This window comes from Phyllobates terribilis, unplaced genomic scaffold (assembly GCF_046119375.1).
Source record: "Phyllobates terribilis strain yellow unplaced genomic scaffold, ASM4611937v1 Scaffold_12__6_contigs__length_324123572, whole genome shotgun sequence".
Lineage (NCBI taxonomy): Eukaryota > Metazoa > Chordata > Amphibia > Anura > Dendrobatidae > Phyllobates > Phyllobates terribilis.
Window position 1 is genome coordinate 25,426,510 of NW_027362772.1, and position 15,812 is coordinate 25,442,321.

Sequence of the window (15,812 nt, forward strand, 5' to 3'; positions counted from 1 at the left end):
TGTACAAGAATATAACTACTATAATACTGCTCCTATGTACAAGAATATAACTATTATAATACTGCCCCCTATGCACAAGAATATAACTACTATAATACTGCCCCCTAGGTACAAGAATATAACTACTATAATACTGCCCCCTGTGTACAAGAATATAACTACTATAATACTGCCCCTATATACAAGAATATAACTACTATATTACTGCCCCTATATACAAGAATATAACTGCTATAATACTGCCCCCTATATACAAGAATATAACTACTATAATACTGCTCCTATGTACAAGAATATAACTACTATAATACTGCTCCATGTACAAGAATATAACTACTATAATACTGCCCCCTGTATACAAGAATATAACTACTTTAATACTGCGCCCTATATACAAGAATATAACTACTATAATACTGCCCCTATATACAAGAATATAACTACTATAATACTGCCCCTATATACAAGAATATAACTACTATAATACTGCCCCTATATACAAGAATATAACTGCTATAATACTGCCCCCTATATACAAGAATATAACTACTATAATACTGCTCCTATGTACAAGAATATAACTACTATAATACTGCTCCTATGTACAAGAATATAACTACTATAATACTGCCCCCTATGTACAAGAATATAACTACTATAATACTGCTCCTATGTACAAGAATATAACTACTATAATACTGCCCCCTATGTACAAGAATATAACTACTATAATACTGCTCCTATGTACAAGAATATAACTACTATAATACTGCTCCTATGTACAATAATATAACTACTATAATATTGCCCCCTATCTACAAGAATATAACTACTATAATACTGCCCCTATATACAAGAATATAACTGCTATAATACTGACCCCTATATAGAAGGATATAACTACTATAATACTGCTCCTATGTACAAGAATATAACTACTATAATACTGCCCCCTGTGTACAAGAATATAACTACTATAATACTGCCCCTATATACAAGAATATAACTACTATATTACTGCCCCTATATACAAGAATATAACTGCTATAATACTGCCCCCTATATACAAGAATATAACTACTATAATACTGCTCCTATGTACAAGAATATAACTACTATAATACTGCTCCATGTACAAGAATATAACTACTATAATACTGCCCCCTGTATACAAGAATATAACTACTTTAATACTGCGCCCTATATACAAGAATATATCTACTATAATACTGCCCCTATATACAAGAATATAACTACTATAATACTGCCCCTATATACAAGAATATAACTACTATAATACTGCCCCTATATACAAGAATATAACTGCTATAATACTGCCCCCTATATACAAGAATATAACTACTATAATACTGCTCCTATGTACAAGAATATAACTACTATAATACTGCTCCTATGTACAAGAATATAACTACTATAATACTGCCCCCTATGTACAAGAATATAACTACTATAATACTGCTCCTATGTACAAGAATATAACTACTATAATACTGCCCCCTATGTACAAGAATATAACTACTATAATACTGCTCCTATGTACAAGAATATAACTACTATAATACTGCTCCTATGTACAATAATATAACTACTATAATATTGCCCCCTATATACAAGAATATAACTACTATAATACTGCCCCTATATACAAGAATATAACTGCTATAATACTGACCCCTATATAGAAAGATATAACTACTATAATACTGCTCCTATGTACAAGAATATAACTACTATAATACTGCCCCCTATATACAAGAATATAACTACTATAATACTGCCCCTATATACAAGAATATAACTGCTATAATACTGACCCCTATATAGAAGGATATAACTACTATAATACTGCTCCTATGTACAAGAATATAACTACTATAATACTGCTCCTATGTACAAGAATATAACTACTATAATACTGCCCCCTATGCACAAGAATATAACTACTATAATACTGCCCCCTAGGTACAAGAATATAACTACTATAATACTGCCCCCTGTGTACAAGAATATAACTACTATAATACTGCCCCTATATACAAGAATATAACTACTATAATACTGCCCCTATATACAAGAATATAACTGCTATAATACTGCCACCTATATACAAGAATATAACTACTATAATACTGCTCCTATGTACAAGAATATAACTACTATAATACTGCTCCATGTACAAGAATATAACTACTATAATACTGCCTCCTGTATACAAGAATATAACTACTATAATACTGCGCCCTATATACAAGAATATAACTACTATAATACTGCCCCTATATACAAGAATATAACTACTATAATACTGCCCCTATATACAAGAATATAACTACTATAATACTGCCCCTATATACAAGAATATAACTGCTATAATACTGCCCCCTATATACAAGAATATAACTACTATAATACTGCTCCTATGTACAAGAATATAACTACTATAATACTGCTCCTATGTACAAGAATATAACTACTATAATACTGCCCCCTATATACAAGAATATAACTACTATAATACTGCCCCATGTACAAGAATATAACTACTTTAATACTGCTCCTATGTACAAGAATATAACTACTGTAATACTGCTCCCTATGTACAAGAATATAACTACTATAATACTGCTCCTATATACAAGAATATAACTACTATAATACTGCCCCTATATACAAGAATATAACTGCTATAATACTGCTCCTATGTACAAGAATATAACTACTATAACACTGCTCCTATGTACAAGAATATAACTACTATTATACTGCCCCTATGTACAAGAATATAACTACTATAATACTGCTCCTATGTACAAGAATATAACTACTATAATACTGCTCCTATGTACAAGAATATAACTACTATAATACTGCCCCCTATATACAAGAATATAACTACTATAATACTGCCCCTATATACAAGAATATAACTGCTATAATACTGACCCCTATATAGAAGAATATACCTACTATAATACTGCTCCTATGTACAAGAATATAACTACTATAATACTGCCCCCTATGTACAAGAATATAACTACTATAATACTGCCATCCATTGAGCAGACTGATACGCTTCCTATGACGTGGTATCACTGAGTGGACAGATGCCGCTCTCTTCCGTCGTGCTTTGTGTGACTGTTGCCTGTATTTCTCCGCAGTGAATGACTCTGGCATTACATTCGTGTCGTCGCTCACTTCCCGGTGATTTCCCTGCCGATGACACAGACTCAAACATAAGTAATATATATATAAATATACAGAGCGATCAGCGTGACACTCTCCCGTCTCCGTGTTCTTTGTATTCAGGAGGAAATATATCTGTGACGAAAGATTTTATTGAAAGAAACCTTTCAGCTAATCCGCATTTGTCGGCATTATATGAGGCTTATAGGAGTGGGTGACATATTTACATGAATCTACCAGATACCAGGGATTGTAGAGAATAAGGAGTGAGGTCACCGGGAAATCAGGAACATTCCTCACCACATCCAGAAGTTCAGAAATCCGCCCTTCACTTCACCCAATACTTGTCACAGCTGAGTATTTGCTACAATTGCTTCCAGCTTAGACAATCCCCATTGATATTACATTTTTTAACTCCAGAATGATACATTTTACCTTCACTGATACATTGCTACAAACTATTAGAATAAAAAAAGGAAAAGACATACAGTAGCAAAATCGTACTGCCATACAGTAGCAAAATAGTATTGCCATACAGTAGCAAAATAGTATTGCTATACAGTAGCAAAATAGTACTGCAAAACTATAGCAAAATAGTACTGCCATACAGTAGCAAATTAGTAGTGCCTTACAGTAGCAAATTAGTCCTGCCATACAGTAGCAAAATAGTACTGACATACAGTAGCAAAATTATACTGCCATACAGTAGCAAAATAGCACTGCAAAACGGTAGGAAAATAGTACTGCAATACAGTAGCAAAGTGATACTGCCATACAGTAGCAAAATAGTAATACTATACAGTAGTAAAATAGTATTGCCATGCAGTGGCAAATTAGTACTGCAAAACGGTAGCAAAATAGTACTGGCATACAGTAGCAAAATAGTACAGGCACACAGTAGCAAAATACTGCCATACAGTGGCAAATTAGTACTGCCATACAGTAGCACAGTAGTACTGTCATACAGTAGCAAATTAGTACTGGCTTACAGTAGCAAAATAGTACTGGCATACATTAGCAAAATAGTACTGCCATACTGTAGCAAAATATTACTGCCATACAGTATCAAAATACAGTAGTATTGCCATACAGTAGCTAAATAGTACTGCAAAACTATAGCAAAATAGTACTGCCATACAGTAGCAAATTAGTACTGCCTTACAGTAGCAAATTAGTACTGCCATACAGTAGCAAATTAGTACTGCCTTACAGTAGCAAATTAGTACTGCCTTACAGTAGCAAATTAGTACTGCCATACAGTAGCAAAATAGTACTGCAAAACGGTAGCAAAATAGTACTCCAATACAGTAGCAAATTAGTACTGCCTTATAGTAGCAAAATAGTACTGCCATACAGTAGCAAATTAGTACTGCCTTACAGTAGCAAATTAGTACTGCCATACAGTAGCAAAATAGTACTGCAAAACGGTAGCAAAATAGTACTGCCATACAGTAGCAAATTAGTACTGCCTTACAGTAGCAAAATAGCACTGCAAAACGGTAGGAAAATAGTACTGCTATACAGTAGTAAAGTGATACTGCCATACTGTAGCAAAATAGTAATACTATGAGGTAGCAAAATAGTACTGCCATACAGTGGCAAATTAGTACTGCCATACAGTGGCAAAATAGTACTGCCATACAGTAGCAAAGTAGTACTGCCATACAGTAGCAAATTAGTACTGGCTTACAGTAGCAAAATAGTACTGGCATATATTAGCAAAATAGTACTGGCATACTGTAGCTAAGTAGTACTGCCATACAGTAGCAAGATAATACTGCCATACAGTAGCAAAATAATACTGCCATACAATAGCAAAATAGTACTGGCATACAGTAGCAAAACAGCACTGCAAAACGGTAGCGAAACAGCACTGCAAAACGGTAGCAAAATAGTACTGGAATACAGTAGCAAAATGATACTGTCATACAATAGCAAAATAGTACTGGCATACAGTAGCAAAGTAGTGCTGCCATACATTATCAAAATGATACTGCCATACAATAGCAAAATAACATTGCCATATAGTTAATGCACAACTTCCTCGTGTAGGATTTAAGTAGTACTAGACTACAGAGCTCAAATAATACCAACAATCATTTCCTAAACAATATAACCGTATAGTGAGCACACAACATCACTAAAACATACTCAAATAGTGCGCCCTAAAAACACAATATGGCCCCTTAACTATATCGCCAAATAGTAACCACAATAACAGTCATACAGTACCAAAATAGTTCACCATACAATGGCAAAATAACATTGCCATACAGTGAACACATAACATCATCCTATAGGTTGTAAGTAGTGCTACTATACAGAACTGGAATAATGCTGCAATACAGTGAACACAGAACATCAATGGTACTGAGATAGTGCCACAATATGGATCACGCATTATAACTCTATATGGACCCTATACATTCTCCAAATAATACCGCCATATAATGAAAAAAAACAACTCATATCTAAGTTATGTCCACTCTGTTCTGGGAACACTGAACCTTTTTGCTCCGTTTTTGTCTTTTGCATTGAAGCTCAGTCCACGGTCACCTGTTCCTAAAATCTGAAGTGACCCCTTTTGACAGCGCAGAATATTTTGCGCGCCGGATGCTGCGCCGTCCTTTTGCCGTCGTGTTTACACCTCAGCGCGGATCGGTAGAACAACATAAATGTATTGTAAATGGGAATGTTGTCCCTCGGAGGGTCGCGCTGTTCGTACAGATGAGATTACGCTGCACCAAGTCCTATGTTATGTAATTGGCGGAATGTTTTCCCGAGCGCCGCCGCTCTCCCCTCGTCACGCTGCACCCTGGATTTGATCTTAATACATAATGTCTGGGCTACGAGGTTCCCCTACGGACTATGACGGCGGCTGTCAGCTGCTCTCACATTTAACAAGTCTTGTCTAGGCCCGCCGTCTTGTTTTCCTATAAGATGTTCATGAATACACCGCCACGCAGAGCTCAACCCCACTAATTGGAGCAGACGGTCGGAAAACATCTGCTTGTGGAAGGAGATGGGAAGACGCTGACGAGGAGGCAGCTGTTAGGACGCTTGTCTCTGCATAGTGATGAAGCTTTCGTTCGATTGACTGGTTCATTAACGAGAAATTAACCCAGGAAGGATCTTACCGGGCATCAAACCCCGAGGGCAATGGAAGTGGCCGACATCATAGGGGTGAAAAACACCAGTAAATATCGGTCCTTCTGCCACCTATTCTGATACATGGTGTTCAGTAATCTAGGCAGGAGATCTGCTCCGGAGTCCATGTGTGTCTGCAAAACACTCAATCCTGTCATAAAGTGCCCAGATAGTAATACCGATATACAGAACATATATAATACCACCATATGTAACGTATATATACTACTATACTGAAAGTAAATAATACCACTAGACATAATAAAATACTACCGTGTAGTGCCCATATAATAATTCCGATATACAGAACATATATAATACCACCATATGTAACGTATGTATACTACTATACTGAAAGTAAATAATACCACTAGACATAATAAAATACTACCGTGTAGTGCCCATATAATAATTCCGATATACAGAACATATATAATACCACCATATGTAACGTATGTATACTACTATACTGAAAGTAAATAATACCACTAGACATAATAAAATATTACCATGTAGTGCCCATATAATAATTCCGATATGCAGAACATATATAATACCATCATATGTAACGTATATAATACTTCCATACTGAAAAATATTATTATTATTTATTATAGCGCCATTTATTCCATGGCGCTTTACATGTGAAAAAGGAGTATAATACAAGAACAATTACAATAATCTTGGACAAAACGTGACGGCGACTGGTACAGGAGGAGCGAGGACCCTGCCCGCTAGGGCTCACAGTCTACAAGGGATGGGTGAGGATACAGTAGGTGAGGGTAGAGCTGGTCGTGCAGTGGTATGGTGGAGCGGTGGTTACTGCAGGTTGTAGGCTTGTCGGAAGAGGTAGGTCTTCAGGTTCCAGTTGAAGGTTTCCACGGTAGGCGAGAGCCTGATGTGTTGGGGTAGAGAGTTCCAGAGTAGGGGGAAGCATGGGAGAAATCTTGTATGCGATTGTGGGAAGAGGAGATAAGAGGGGAGTAGAGCAGGAGATCTTGTGAGGATCGTAGGTTGCGTGCAGGTCACAGATGTATGGAGGAGACAGGTTGTGAATGGCTTTGTATGTCATGGTTATGGTTTTGAACTGGAGTCTCTGAGCAATGGGGAGCCAGTGAAGTGATTGACAGAGAGAAGAGGCCGGGGAATAGCGGGGGGACAGGTGGATTAGTCGGGCAGCAGAGTTTAGGATAGATTGGAGGGGTGCGAGAGTGGTAGAAGGAAAGTCACAGAGCGGGAGGTTGCAGTAGTCAAGGCGAGAGATGATGAGGGCGTGCACTACTGTTTTTGCAGATTCCTGGTTGAGGAATGTGCGGATCCGGGAGATATTTTTGAGTTGGAGTCGGCAGGAAGTGGAAAGGGTTTGGATATGTGGTTTGAAGCAGAGATCAGAGTCCAGGGTTACCTCAAGGCAGCGAGCTTGTGGGACTGGGGAGAGTGGACAGCCATTGACGTTGATGGATAGGTCAGTTGAGTGAGATGGGGGAAAGATGATGAATTCAGTTTTATCCATGTTAAGTTTTAGAAATCTAGCAGAGAAGAAGGATGAGATAGCGGACAGACAATGTGGGATTGTGGTTAGTAAGGAGGTGATATCGGGTCCAGAGAGGTAGATCTGTGTGTCATCAGCATAGAGGTGATACTGAAAGCTGTGAGACTCTATGAGCTGTCCCAGGCCAAATGTGTAGATGGAGAAGAGCAGAGGTCCTAGAACTGAACTTTGGGGGACACCGACAGATAAGGGGTGAGATGAGGAGGTGGTGTGTGAGTGGGAGATGCTGAATGTCCTGTCAATTAGGTATGAAGAGATCTAAGATAGGGCCAAGTCTGTGATGCTAAGGGATAAGAGAGCCTGTAGAAAGAGGGAATGATCCACTGGGTCGAAGGCAGTTGACAAGTTCAGGAGGAGGATGACAGAGTAGTGTCGCTTAGATTTGGCAGTTAGTAGGTCGTTGGTGACTTTAGTCAGGGCAGTTTCAGTGGAGTGATGTGGTCAGAAGCCAGATTGTAGTCAGTCGAAGAGGGAGCAGGAGGAGAGGGGGATGACAGTTCAGACTGGATGTGTTGTTCCAGTATTTTTGAGGCATAGGGGAGAAGTAATATGGGGCGATAGCTGGACACAGAGGATGGGTCAAGGGAGGGCTTTTTGAGGATGGGTGTGAAACATGAGGAAAAGACACCAATTGTTAGTGACAGGTTGAAGAGGTAGGTTAGGGTTGGGATGAAGACTGTGGTAAGGTTAGGGATGAGGTGCAACGGGATTGGGTCAAGTTCACGGGTTGTGAGGTGTGATTTGCCGTGTAAAGAGGAAACTTGATCTTCGGTAATGGCGGAGAAGCTTGTTTTTGAGATGGAAGGTTGAGTAGATATGAGGAGGGGCTGTGGGGACTTTAGGCAAAAGCTTTGTCTGATGTTGTCAATCTTCTGCTTGAAGAATGAGGCAATGTCTTCAGCTGAGATGAGAGGGGAGGGAGGAGGCGCTGGTGGACGAAGGAGAGAATTGAAAGTGTTGAATAGCTGTTTAGGGTCGTGAAACAGGGAGGATATGAGAGATAAGAAGTATGTTTGTTTTGCTGCAGTAAGTGTGGACATGAAAATAGTGAGGGACTGTTTGAATGCGATGAAGTGCTCGTTGGAGTGGGACCTTTTCCATCTCCGCTCAGCAAACCTGGAGGCCCGTCGCAGTTCTTTAGTCAAGTTGGTGTGCCAGGGTTGCCTATTGATTGTGCGCGCTTTGGTATGTGTGGGGGGGGTGACCGAATCGAGAGCTGCAGCTGTTGTGGTGTTATATAAAACAGCAGCAGCATCTGCATCATGTAAGGTACTTATGTCTGTAAGAGGGAGGAGGGATTCAGAGAGTGAGTGTAGGTCAAGGTGTTTGAGATTTCTGAGAGGATGTGCAAATTTGTGAAGTGGGGATTGTGCACCTGGAGAGGAGAGGGAAGAGAATGTAAGTAGGTTATGGTAAGAAAGAGGGAGAGGTGAGTTAGAGAGGTTTGATAGGGAAGAGAGGCGGGTGAACATGAGGTCCAGTGTGTGGCCATCTTTGTGAGTGGCTGTGGAAGACCATTGAGCAAGGCCGAAGTATGAAGTGAGGGATAGAAGCATAGAGACAGATGAGTGGGAAGTGTCAATGGGGATGTTGAAGTCACCCATGATGATAGTGGGGATGTCAGCAGAAAGGAAGTGAAGTAGCTAGGTGGTGAAGTAGTCAAAGAAAGTGGTGGCTGGTCCTGGGGGGCGGTAAATGACAGCAGGTTGGAGGGGGAGTAGATGCGCACACAAGTGCACCTCAAAAGAGGGGAGAGTAACAGAGGGCAGCAGTGGGATTTGGGTCAAGGCCCAGGTATCTGACAGGAGAAAACCAACTCCTCCACCATGTTTGCCGCTGGGGCAGGGGGTGTGGGAAAGATGGAATCCACCGTATGAAAGTGCAGCTGGAGAGGCCGTATCAGAGGGGGTGAGCCAGGTTTCGGTGATGCAGAGGAAGGAAAATTTGTTGGTAAGACGGAGCGAGCGTTACATAGAGCTCCTGTTAGTGGGACTGGGGAAGTGGGTACTAGGTGAATGGGTATAGGGTTAGAAAGGTTATGAGAGTTTGTGATAGATCGTGAATAGGACTTGGAATTGACTGTAGTAATGTGGTGAGGAGGACCAGGATTTGGAGAGATATCGCAACACCGGCAGTGAGGAGGAACAGAGAAAGTGTTAGCAGGTTGGAGGCTGTCTGTGTTTGAGGACACAGGATTTTAGGTTGAGGAATAGTTCTGAGGAGGGGATGAGGTGGATGGGGAGGATGGAGAGAGAGATGACAAGTTCCTTACTAGGTGTAGGGATTTGTGGGGTTAGTAGAAAGTAGAGGACTAAAGGGGAGAGAGTGAAAACATATAGAAACAATGTTTACTTTGTACTCTCTTTTAACTATGTGCTTAAAAGAGATTAAGCAGTCAAAGTGTGGTTACCTGACACCTGCCGTGACTAACTGCATACTTCGCGCCAATGACACTTTGCACAAGAAGACACGTGCATGCACCCCACACACGTGCACCCCTTATGCTGATTCTAAATTTATAGGGCAGCCTACAGCATCAGGTAAGGGGCATTGTGGGAGCTGCTTGTGGATAAATTAGCAGCTGATCAACACACCAGGGGATGACTAGATGATCAAAGACACAATTAACACCATGCCTGGCTACACAGTATAACACCTTCCACCATCAGACAAAGTCAACAAATGAGGGAGGGACAGACATATATCAGTGAGTATTGAATGGAATGCAACAGATAACATATAGCAGAAATAGATGAAAATAAAAAATAACACCATACATAATATAATACTACCATACAGTGCCCACATGATACCACCATACATAATATATACTACCATATAGTGCCCAAATAATACCACCATACATTATATAATATAAAAATATTACCATAAAGTGCCCAAATTATACCACCATACATAATATAATACTTCCATAAAGTGCCTAAATAATGATACAGCCATACATAATATATACTACCATATAGTGCCCAAATAAGGATACGACTATACAGAACATACATAACGCCACCATACAGAAAGCCTAGATAATACCACGATACAGAAGATATATAATACTACTAAACAGAGAGCCCTCATAATACCACCTTACAGAACCTATATAATACTACAATACACAACCTAAACAATGCCACCATACCACACCTAAATAATACCAACATACAAAATGTATATAATACCACCATACGGAACCTGCATAAAACCACCATACAAAATCTAAATAACCATAATATACAGTTGTGCTCAAAAGTTTACATACCCCGGCAGAATTTTTCCTTTCTTGGCCTTGTTTCAGAGAATATGAATGATAACAAAAAAACTTTTTCTCCACTCATGGTTATTGGTTGGGTGAAGCCATTTTTTGTCAAACTACTGTGTTTTCTCTTTTTAAATCTTAGTGACAACCAAAAACATCCAAATGACCCTGATCAAAAGTTCACATACCCCAGATCTTAATATCGTGTATTGCCCCCTCTAACATCAATGACAGCTTGAAGTCTTTTGTGGTAGTTGTGGATGAGATTCTTTATTTTCTCAGATGGTAAAGCTGCCCATTCTTCTTGGCAAAAAGCCTCCAGTTCCTGTAAATTCCTGGGTTGTCTAGCATGAACTGCGCGTTTAAGATCTCCCCAGAGTGACTCAAGCCACACCGCTAGTATTCAGAGAGTCCTGAATTTCATTTGATGTTATTTGTGGGTTTTTCTTTGCATCCCAAACAATTTTCCTGGCAATTGTGGCCGAAATTTTTGTTGGTCTACCTGACTGTGGTTCGGTTTTTACAGAGCCCCTGAATTTCCATTTGTTAATCACAGTGTGAACGCCGCTGACTGACATTATCAATTCCTTGGATATTTTTTTGTATCCCTTTCCTGTGTTATACAGTTCAACTACCTTTTCCCGTAGATCCGTTGACAATTCTTTTGCTTTCCCCATGAATCACAATCCAGAAACGTCAGTGGCTGGATGAAAGATGCAAGAGTCTAACTGGATCCCAGAAACTCACTCAGCTTTTATGTTCACATTCTGATTACAAGCAAACAGGTCACAGGTGAGGATGTTACCTTTAGTAGCCATTCAAACCCATTTGTGTCAAATTCTGTGCATGTTATCAGGCCAAAATCACCAGAGTATGTGAACTTTTGATCAGGGTCATTTGGATGGTTTTGGTTGTCATTAAGATCTAAAAAGAGAAAACACAGTAGTTTGACAATAAATGGCTTCACACCCAACCAATAACCATGAGTGGAGAAAAAGGTTTTTTGTTATCATTCATATTCTCTGAAACAAGGACAAGAAAGGAACAATTCTGCCGGGGTATGTAAACTTTTGAGCACAACTGTAATACTACCATACAGAACCCACATAGTATGACCATACATAACCTATATTAAACTACTGTATACAACCTAAATAAAACTATAAATAGATTCTAAATAATACTACTATACCGAGCCACATAATACCACTATACAAAAGATATATACTACTAAATAGAGTGCCCTCATAATACCACCATATGTAACCTATATAATACTACTGTACTGAAAGTAAATAATACCAACATACAAAACCAATATAATATTATATACTACTACTATACACAACCTAAATAACGCCACAATACCGAAGCAATGCCAACATACAAAACGTATATAATACCAAAATACAGACTAAATAATGCCACCATACAGATCTTAAAGACCAGTATACAGAACCTACATGATACCACCATACAGAACCTACATGATACCACCATACAGAACCTATATAATACCACCATACAGAACCTATATAATACCACCATACAGAACCTATATAATACCACCATACAGAACCTACATGATACCACCATACAGAACCTACATGATACCACCATACAGAACCTATATAATACCACCATACAGAACCTACATGATACCACCATACAGAACCTATATAATACCACCATACAGAACCTATATAATACCACCATACAGAACCTACATAATACCACCATACAGAACCTACATGATACCACCATACAGAACCTATATAATACCACCATACAGAACCTACATGATACCACCATACAGAACCTATATAATACCACCATACAGAACCTACATGATACCACCATACAGAACCTATATAATACCACCATACAGAACCTACATGATACCACCATACAGAACCTATATAATACCACCATACAGAACCTATATAATACCACCATACAGAACCTACATGATACCACCATACAGAACCTATATAATACCACCATACAGAACCTATATAATACCACCATACAGAACCTACATGATACCACCATACAGAACCTATATAATACCACCATACAGAACCTATATAATACCACCATACAGAACCTACATGATACCACCATACAGAACCTACATGATACCACCATACAGAACCTATATAATACCACCATACAGAACCTACATGATACCACCATACAGAACCTATATAATACCACCATACAGAACCTACATGATACCACCATACAGAACCTATATAATACCACCATACAGAACCTACATGATACCACCATACAGAACCTATATAATACCACCATACAGAACCTACATGATACCACCATACAGAACCTATATAATACCACCATACAGAACCTAAATCACCATTTTACTGTATTTAAGGATAAAACTCATTTCACGTACAGCAGAATGACGACTCCTGCGCTCTCCGCACTGTTGGACCGGGCATCGGGGGCAGGATCGTTCTTTATTGCGGTTTTCTCCACCATTAGTCGTTACGCGCTGAATGGCTCCTAATGATGCCGGACGCTGCTCGTTGTTTTGGCAAATGTTCTGAAATACACAAGAGCCAGTTGGAAAGAACCAACATGACAAGTGCGGCCATCTGTGATTGCTCTGCTGCCAGGCTGCGGGCTTACATGAAGATCTGCCAGTGCTACAGTGCAGCGCCACCTGGTACGGGCGCTGGTACCTGCACGGCAGTGGGGGTGAGAATGGTGAAAAAGCAGACAGCAAACGAGCAGGGGTTGCTGGGAGATTTCAGCTCTGGACTTTAATAGAGCTCAGTAAGAACAAGTTATACCAGCTGTACATATAAAATTATATACAGGAGATGGCCAGGTTATACCAGCTGGACATATATAATTATATACAGGAGATGCCCAGGTTATACCAGCTATACATATATAATTATATACAGGAGATGCCCAGGTTATACCAGCTGTACATATATAATTATATACAGGAAATGGCCAGGTTATACCAGCTGTACATATATAATTATATACAGGAGATGATCAGCTTATACCAGCTGTACATATATAATTATATACAGGAGATACCCAGGTTATACCGGCCGTACATGTATAATTATATACAGGAAATGGCCAGGTTATACCAGCAGTACATATACAATTATATACAGAAGATGCCCAGGTTATAACGGCTGTACATATATACGTAATTATATACAGGAGATGCCCAGGTTATACCAGCTGTACATGTATAATTATATACAGAAGATGCCCAGGTTATAACGGCTGTACATATATAATTATATACAGGAGATGCCCAGGTTATACCAGCTGTACATGTATAATTATATATAGGAGATGCCCAGGTTATACCAGCTGTACATGTATAATTATATATAGGAGATGCCCAGGTTATACCAGCTGTACATATATAATTATATACAGGAGATACCCGGGTTATATCAGCTGTACATATAAAGTTATATACAGGAGATGCCCAGGTTATACCAGCGGGACATATATAATTATATACAGGAGATGCCCAGGTTATAGCAGCTGTCCATATACAATTATATACAGAAGATGCCCAGGTTATACCAGCTGTACCTATATAATTATATACAGGAGATGGCCAGGTTATAACGGCTGTACATATATACGTAATTATATACAGGAGATGCCCAGGTTATAGCAGCTGTCCATATATAATTATATACAGGAGATGCCCAGGTTATACCAGCTGTACATATATAATTATATACAGAAGATGCCCAGGTTATAGCAGCTGTACATATATAATTATATACAGGAGATACCCAGGTTATACCAGCTGGACATATATAATTATATACAGGAGATGCCCAGGTTATACCAGCTGTACATATATAATCATATACAGGAGATGCCTAGGTTATACCAGCTGTACATACATAATTATATACAGAAGATGTCCAGGTTATACCAGCTGTACATATATAATTATATACAGGAGATGCCCAGGTTATAGCAGCTGTCCATATATAATTATATACAGGAGATGCCCAGGTTATACCAGCTGTACATATATAATTATATACAGAAGATGCCCAGGTTATAGCAGCTGTACATATATAATTATATACAGGAGATACCCAGGTTATACCAGCTGTACATATATAATTATATACAGGAGATGCCCAGGTTATACCAGCTGTACATATATAAACATATACAGGAGATGCCTAGGTTATACCAGCATGCTCCATATCCCATTTGGCAGCCTCTGGACTGTGTCGGTGGTCTTCCCCCATTCATTTGCGCCATGCATTCTCCGCACCTTGCAGACCTCTCTGCGGCATCTGGACCCAGTCATCTTGATAATTTCCGCTCGTGGACTTTGTATTCAGGTTCCTGATGCATGAAAATCTAATAAAGATGACGACGGCACTTCTTAAATATGTAATGCGGGGAGCGGAGCGCTCGTGTAGCCGGGATGGATCCTCTCAGTAAATTACTTACATTAAATAATAATTAAAGTTATTAAATGCCCGGACGCCTCATCCTGCGCCTTATAAGATTAATAATCTCCCAGATCACTCATTCAAAAGGCACAACGACTTCAAATTCACCCTATAGTACGGCAACATCTAGAAAATTCCTTTAATC

At 39.1% G+C, this 15,812-nt stretch overlaps 1 protein-coding gene across 2 annotated transcripts in view; it reads left to right on the forward strand.

The window, feature by feature from the left end:
* LOC141171969 (G protein-activated inward rectifier potassium channel 2-like) overlaps window positions 1-15,812 on the forward strand; it is a 172,936-nt gene that overhangs the window by 113,700 nt on the left and 43,424 nt on the right. The window lies entirely within an intron of this gene.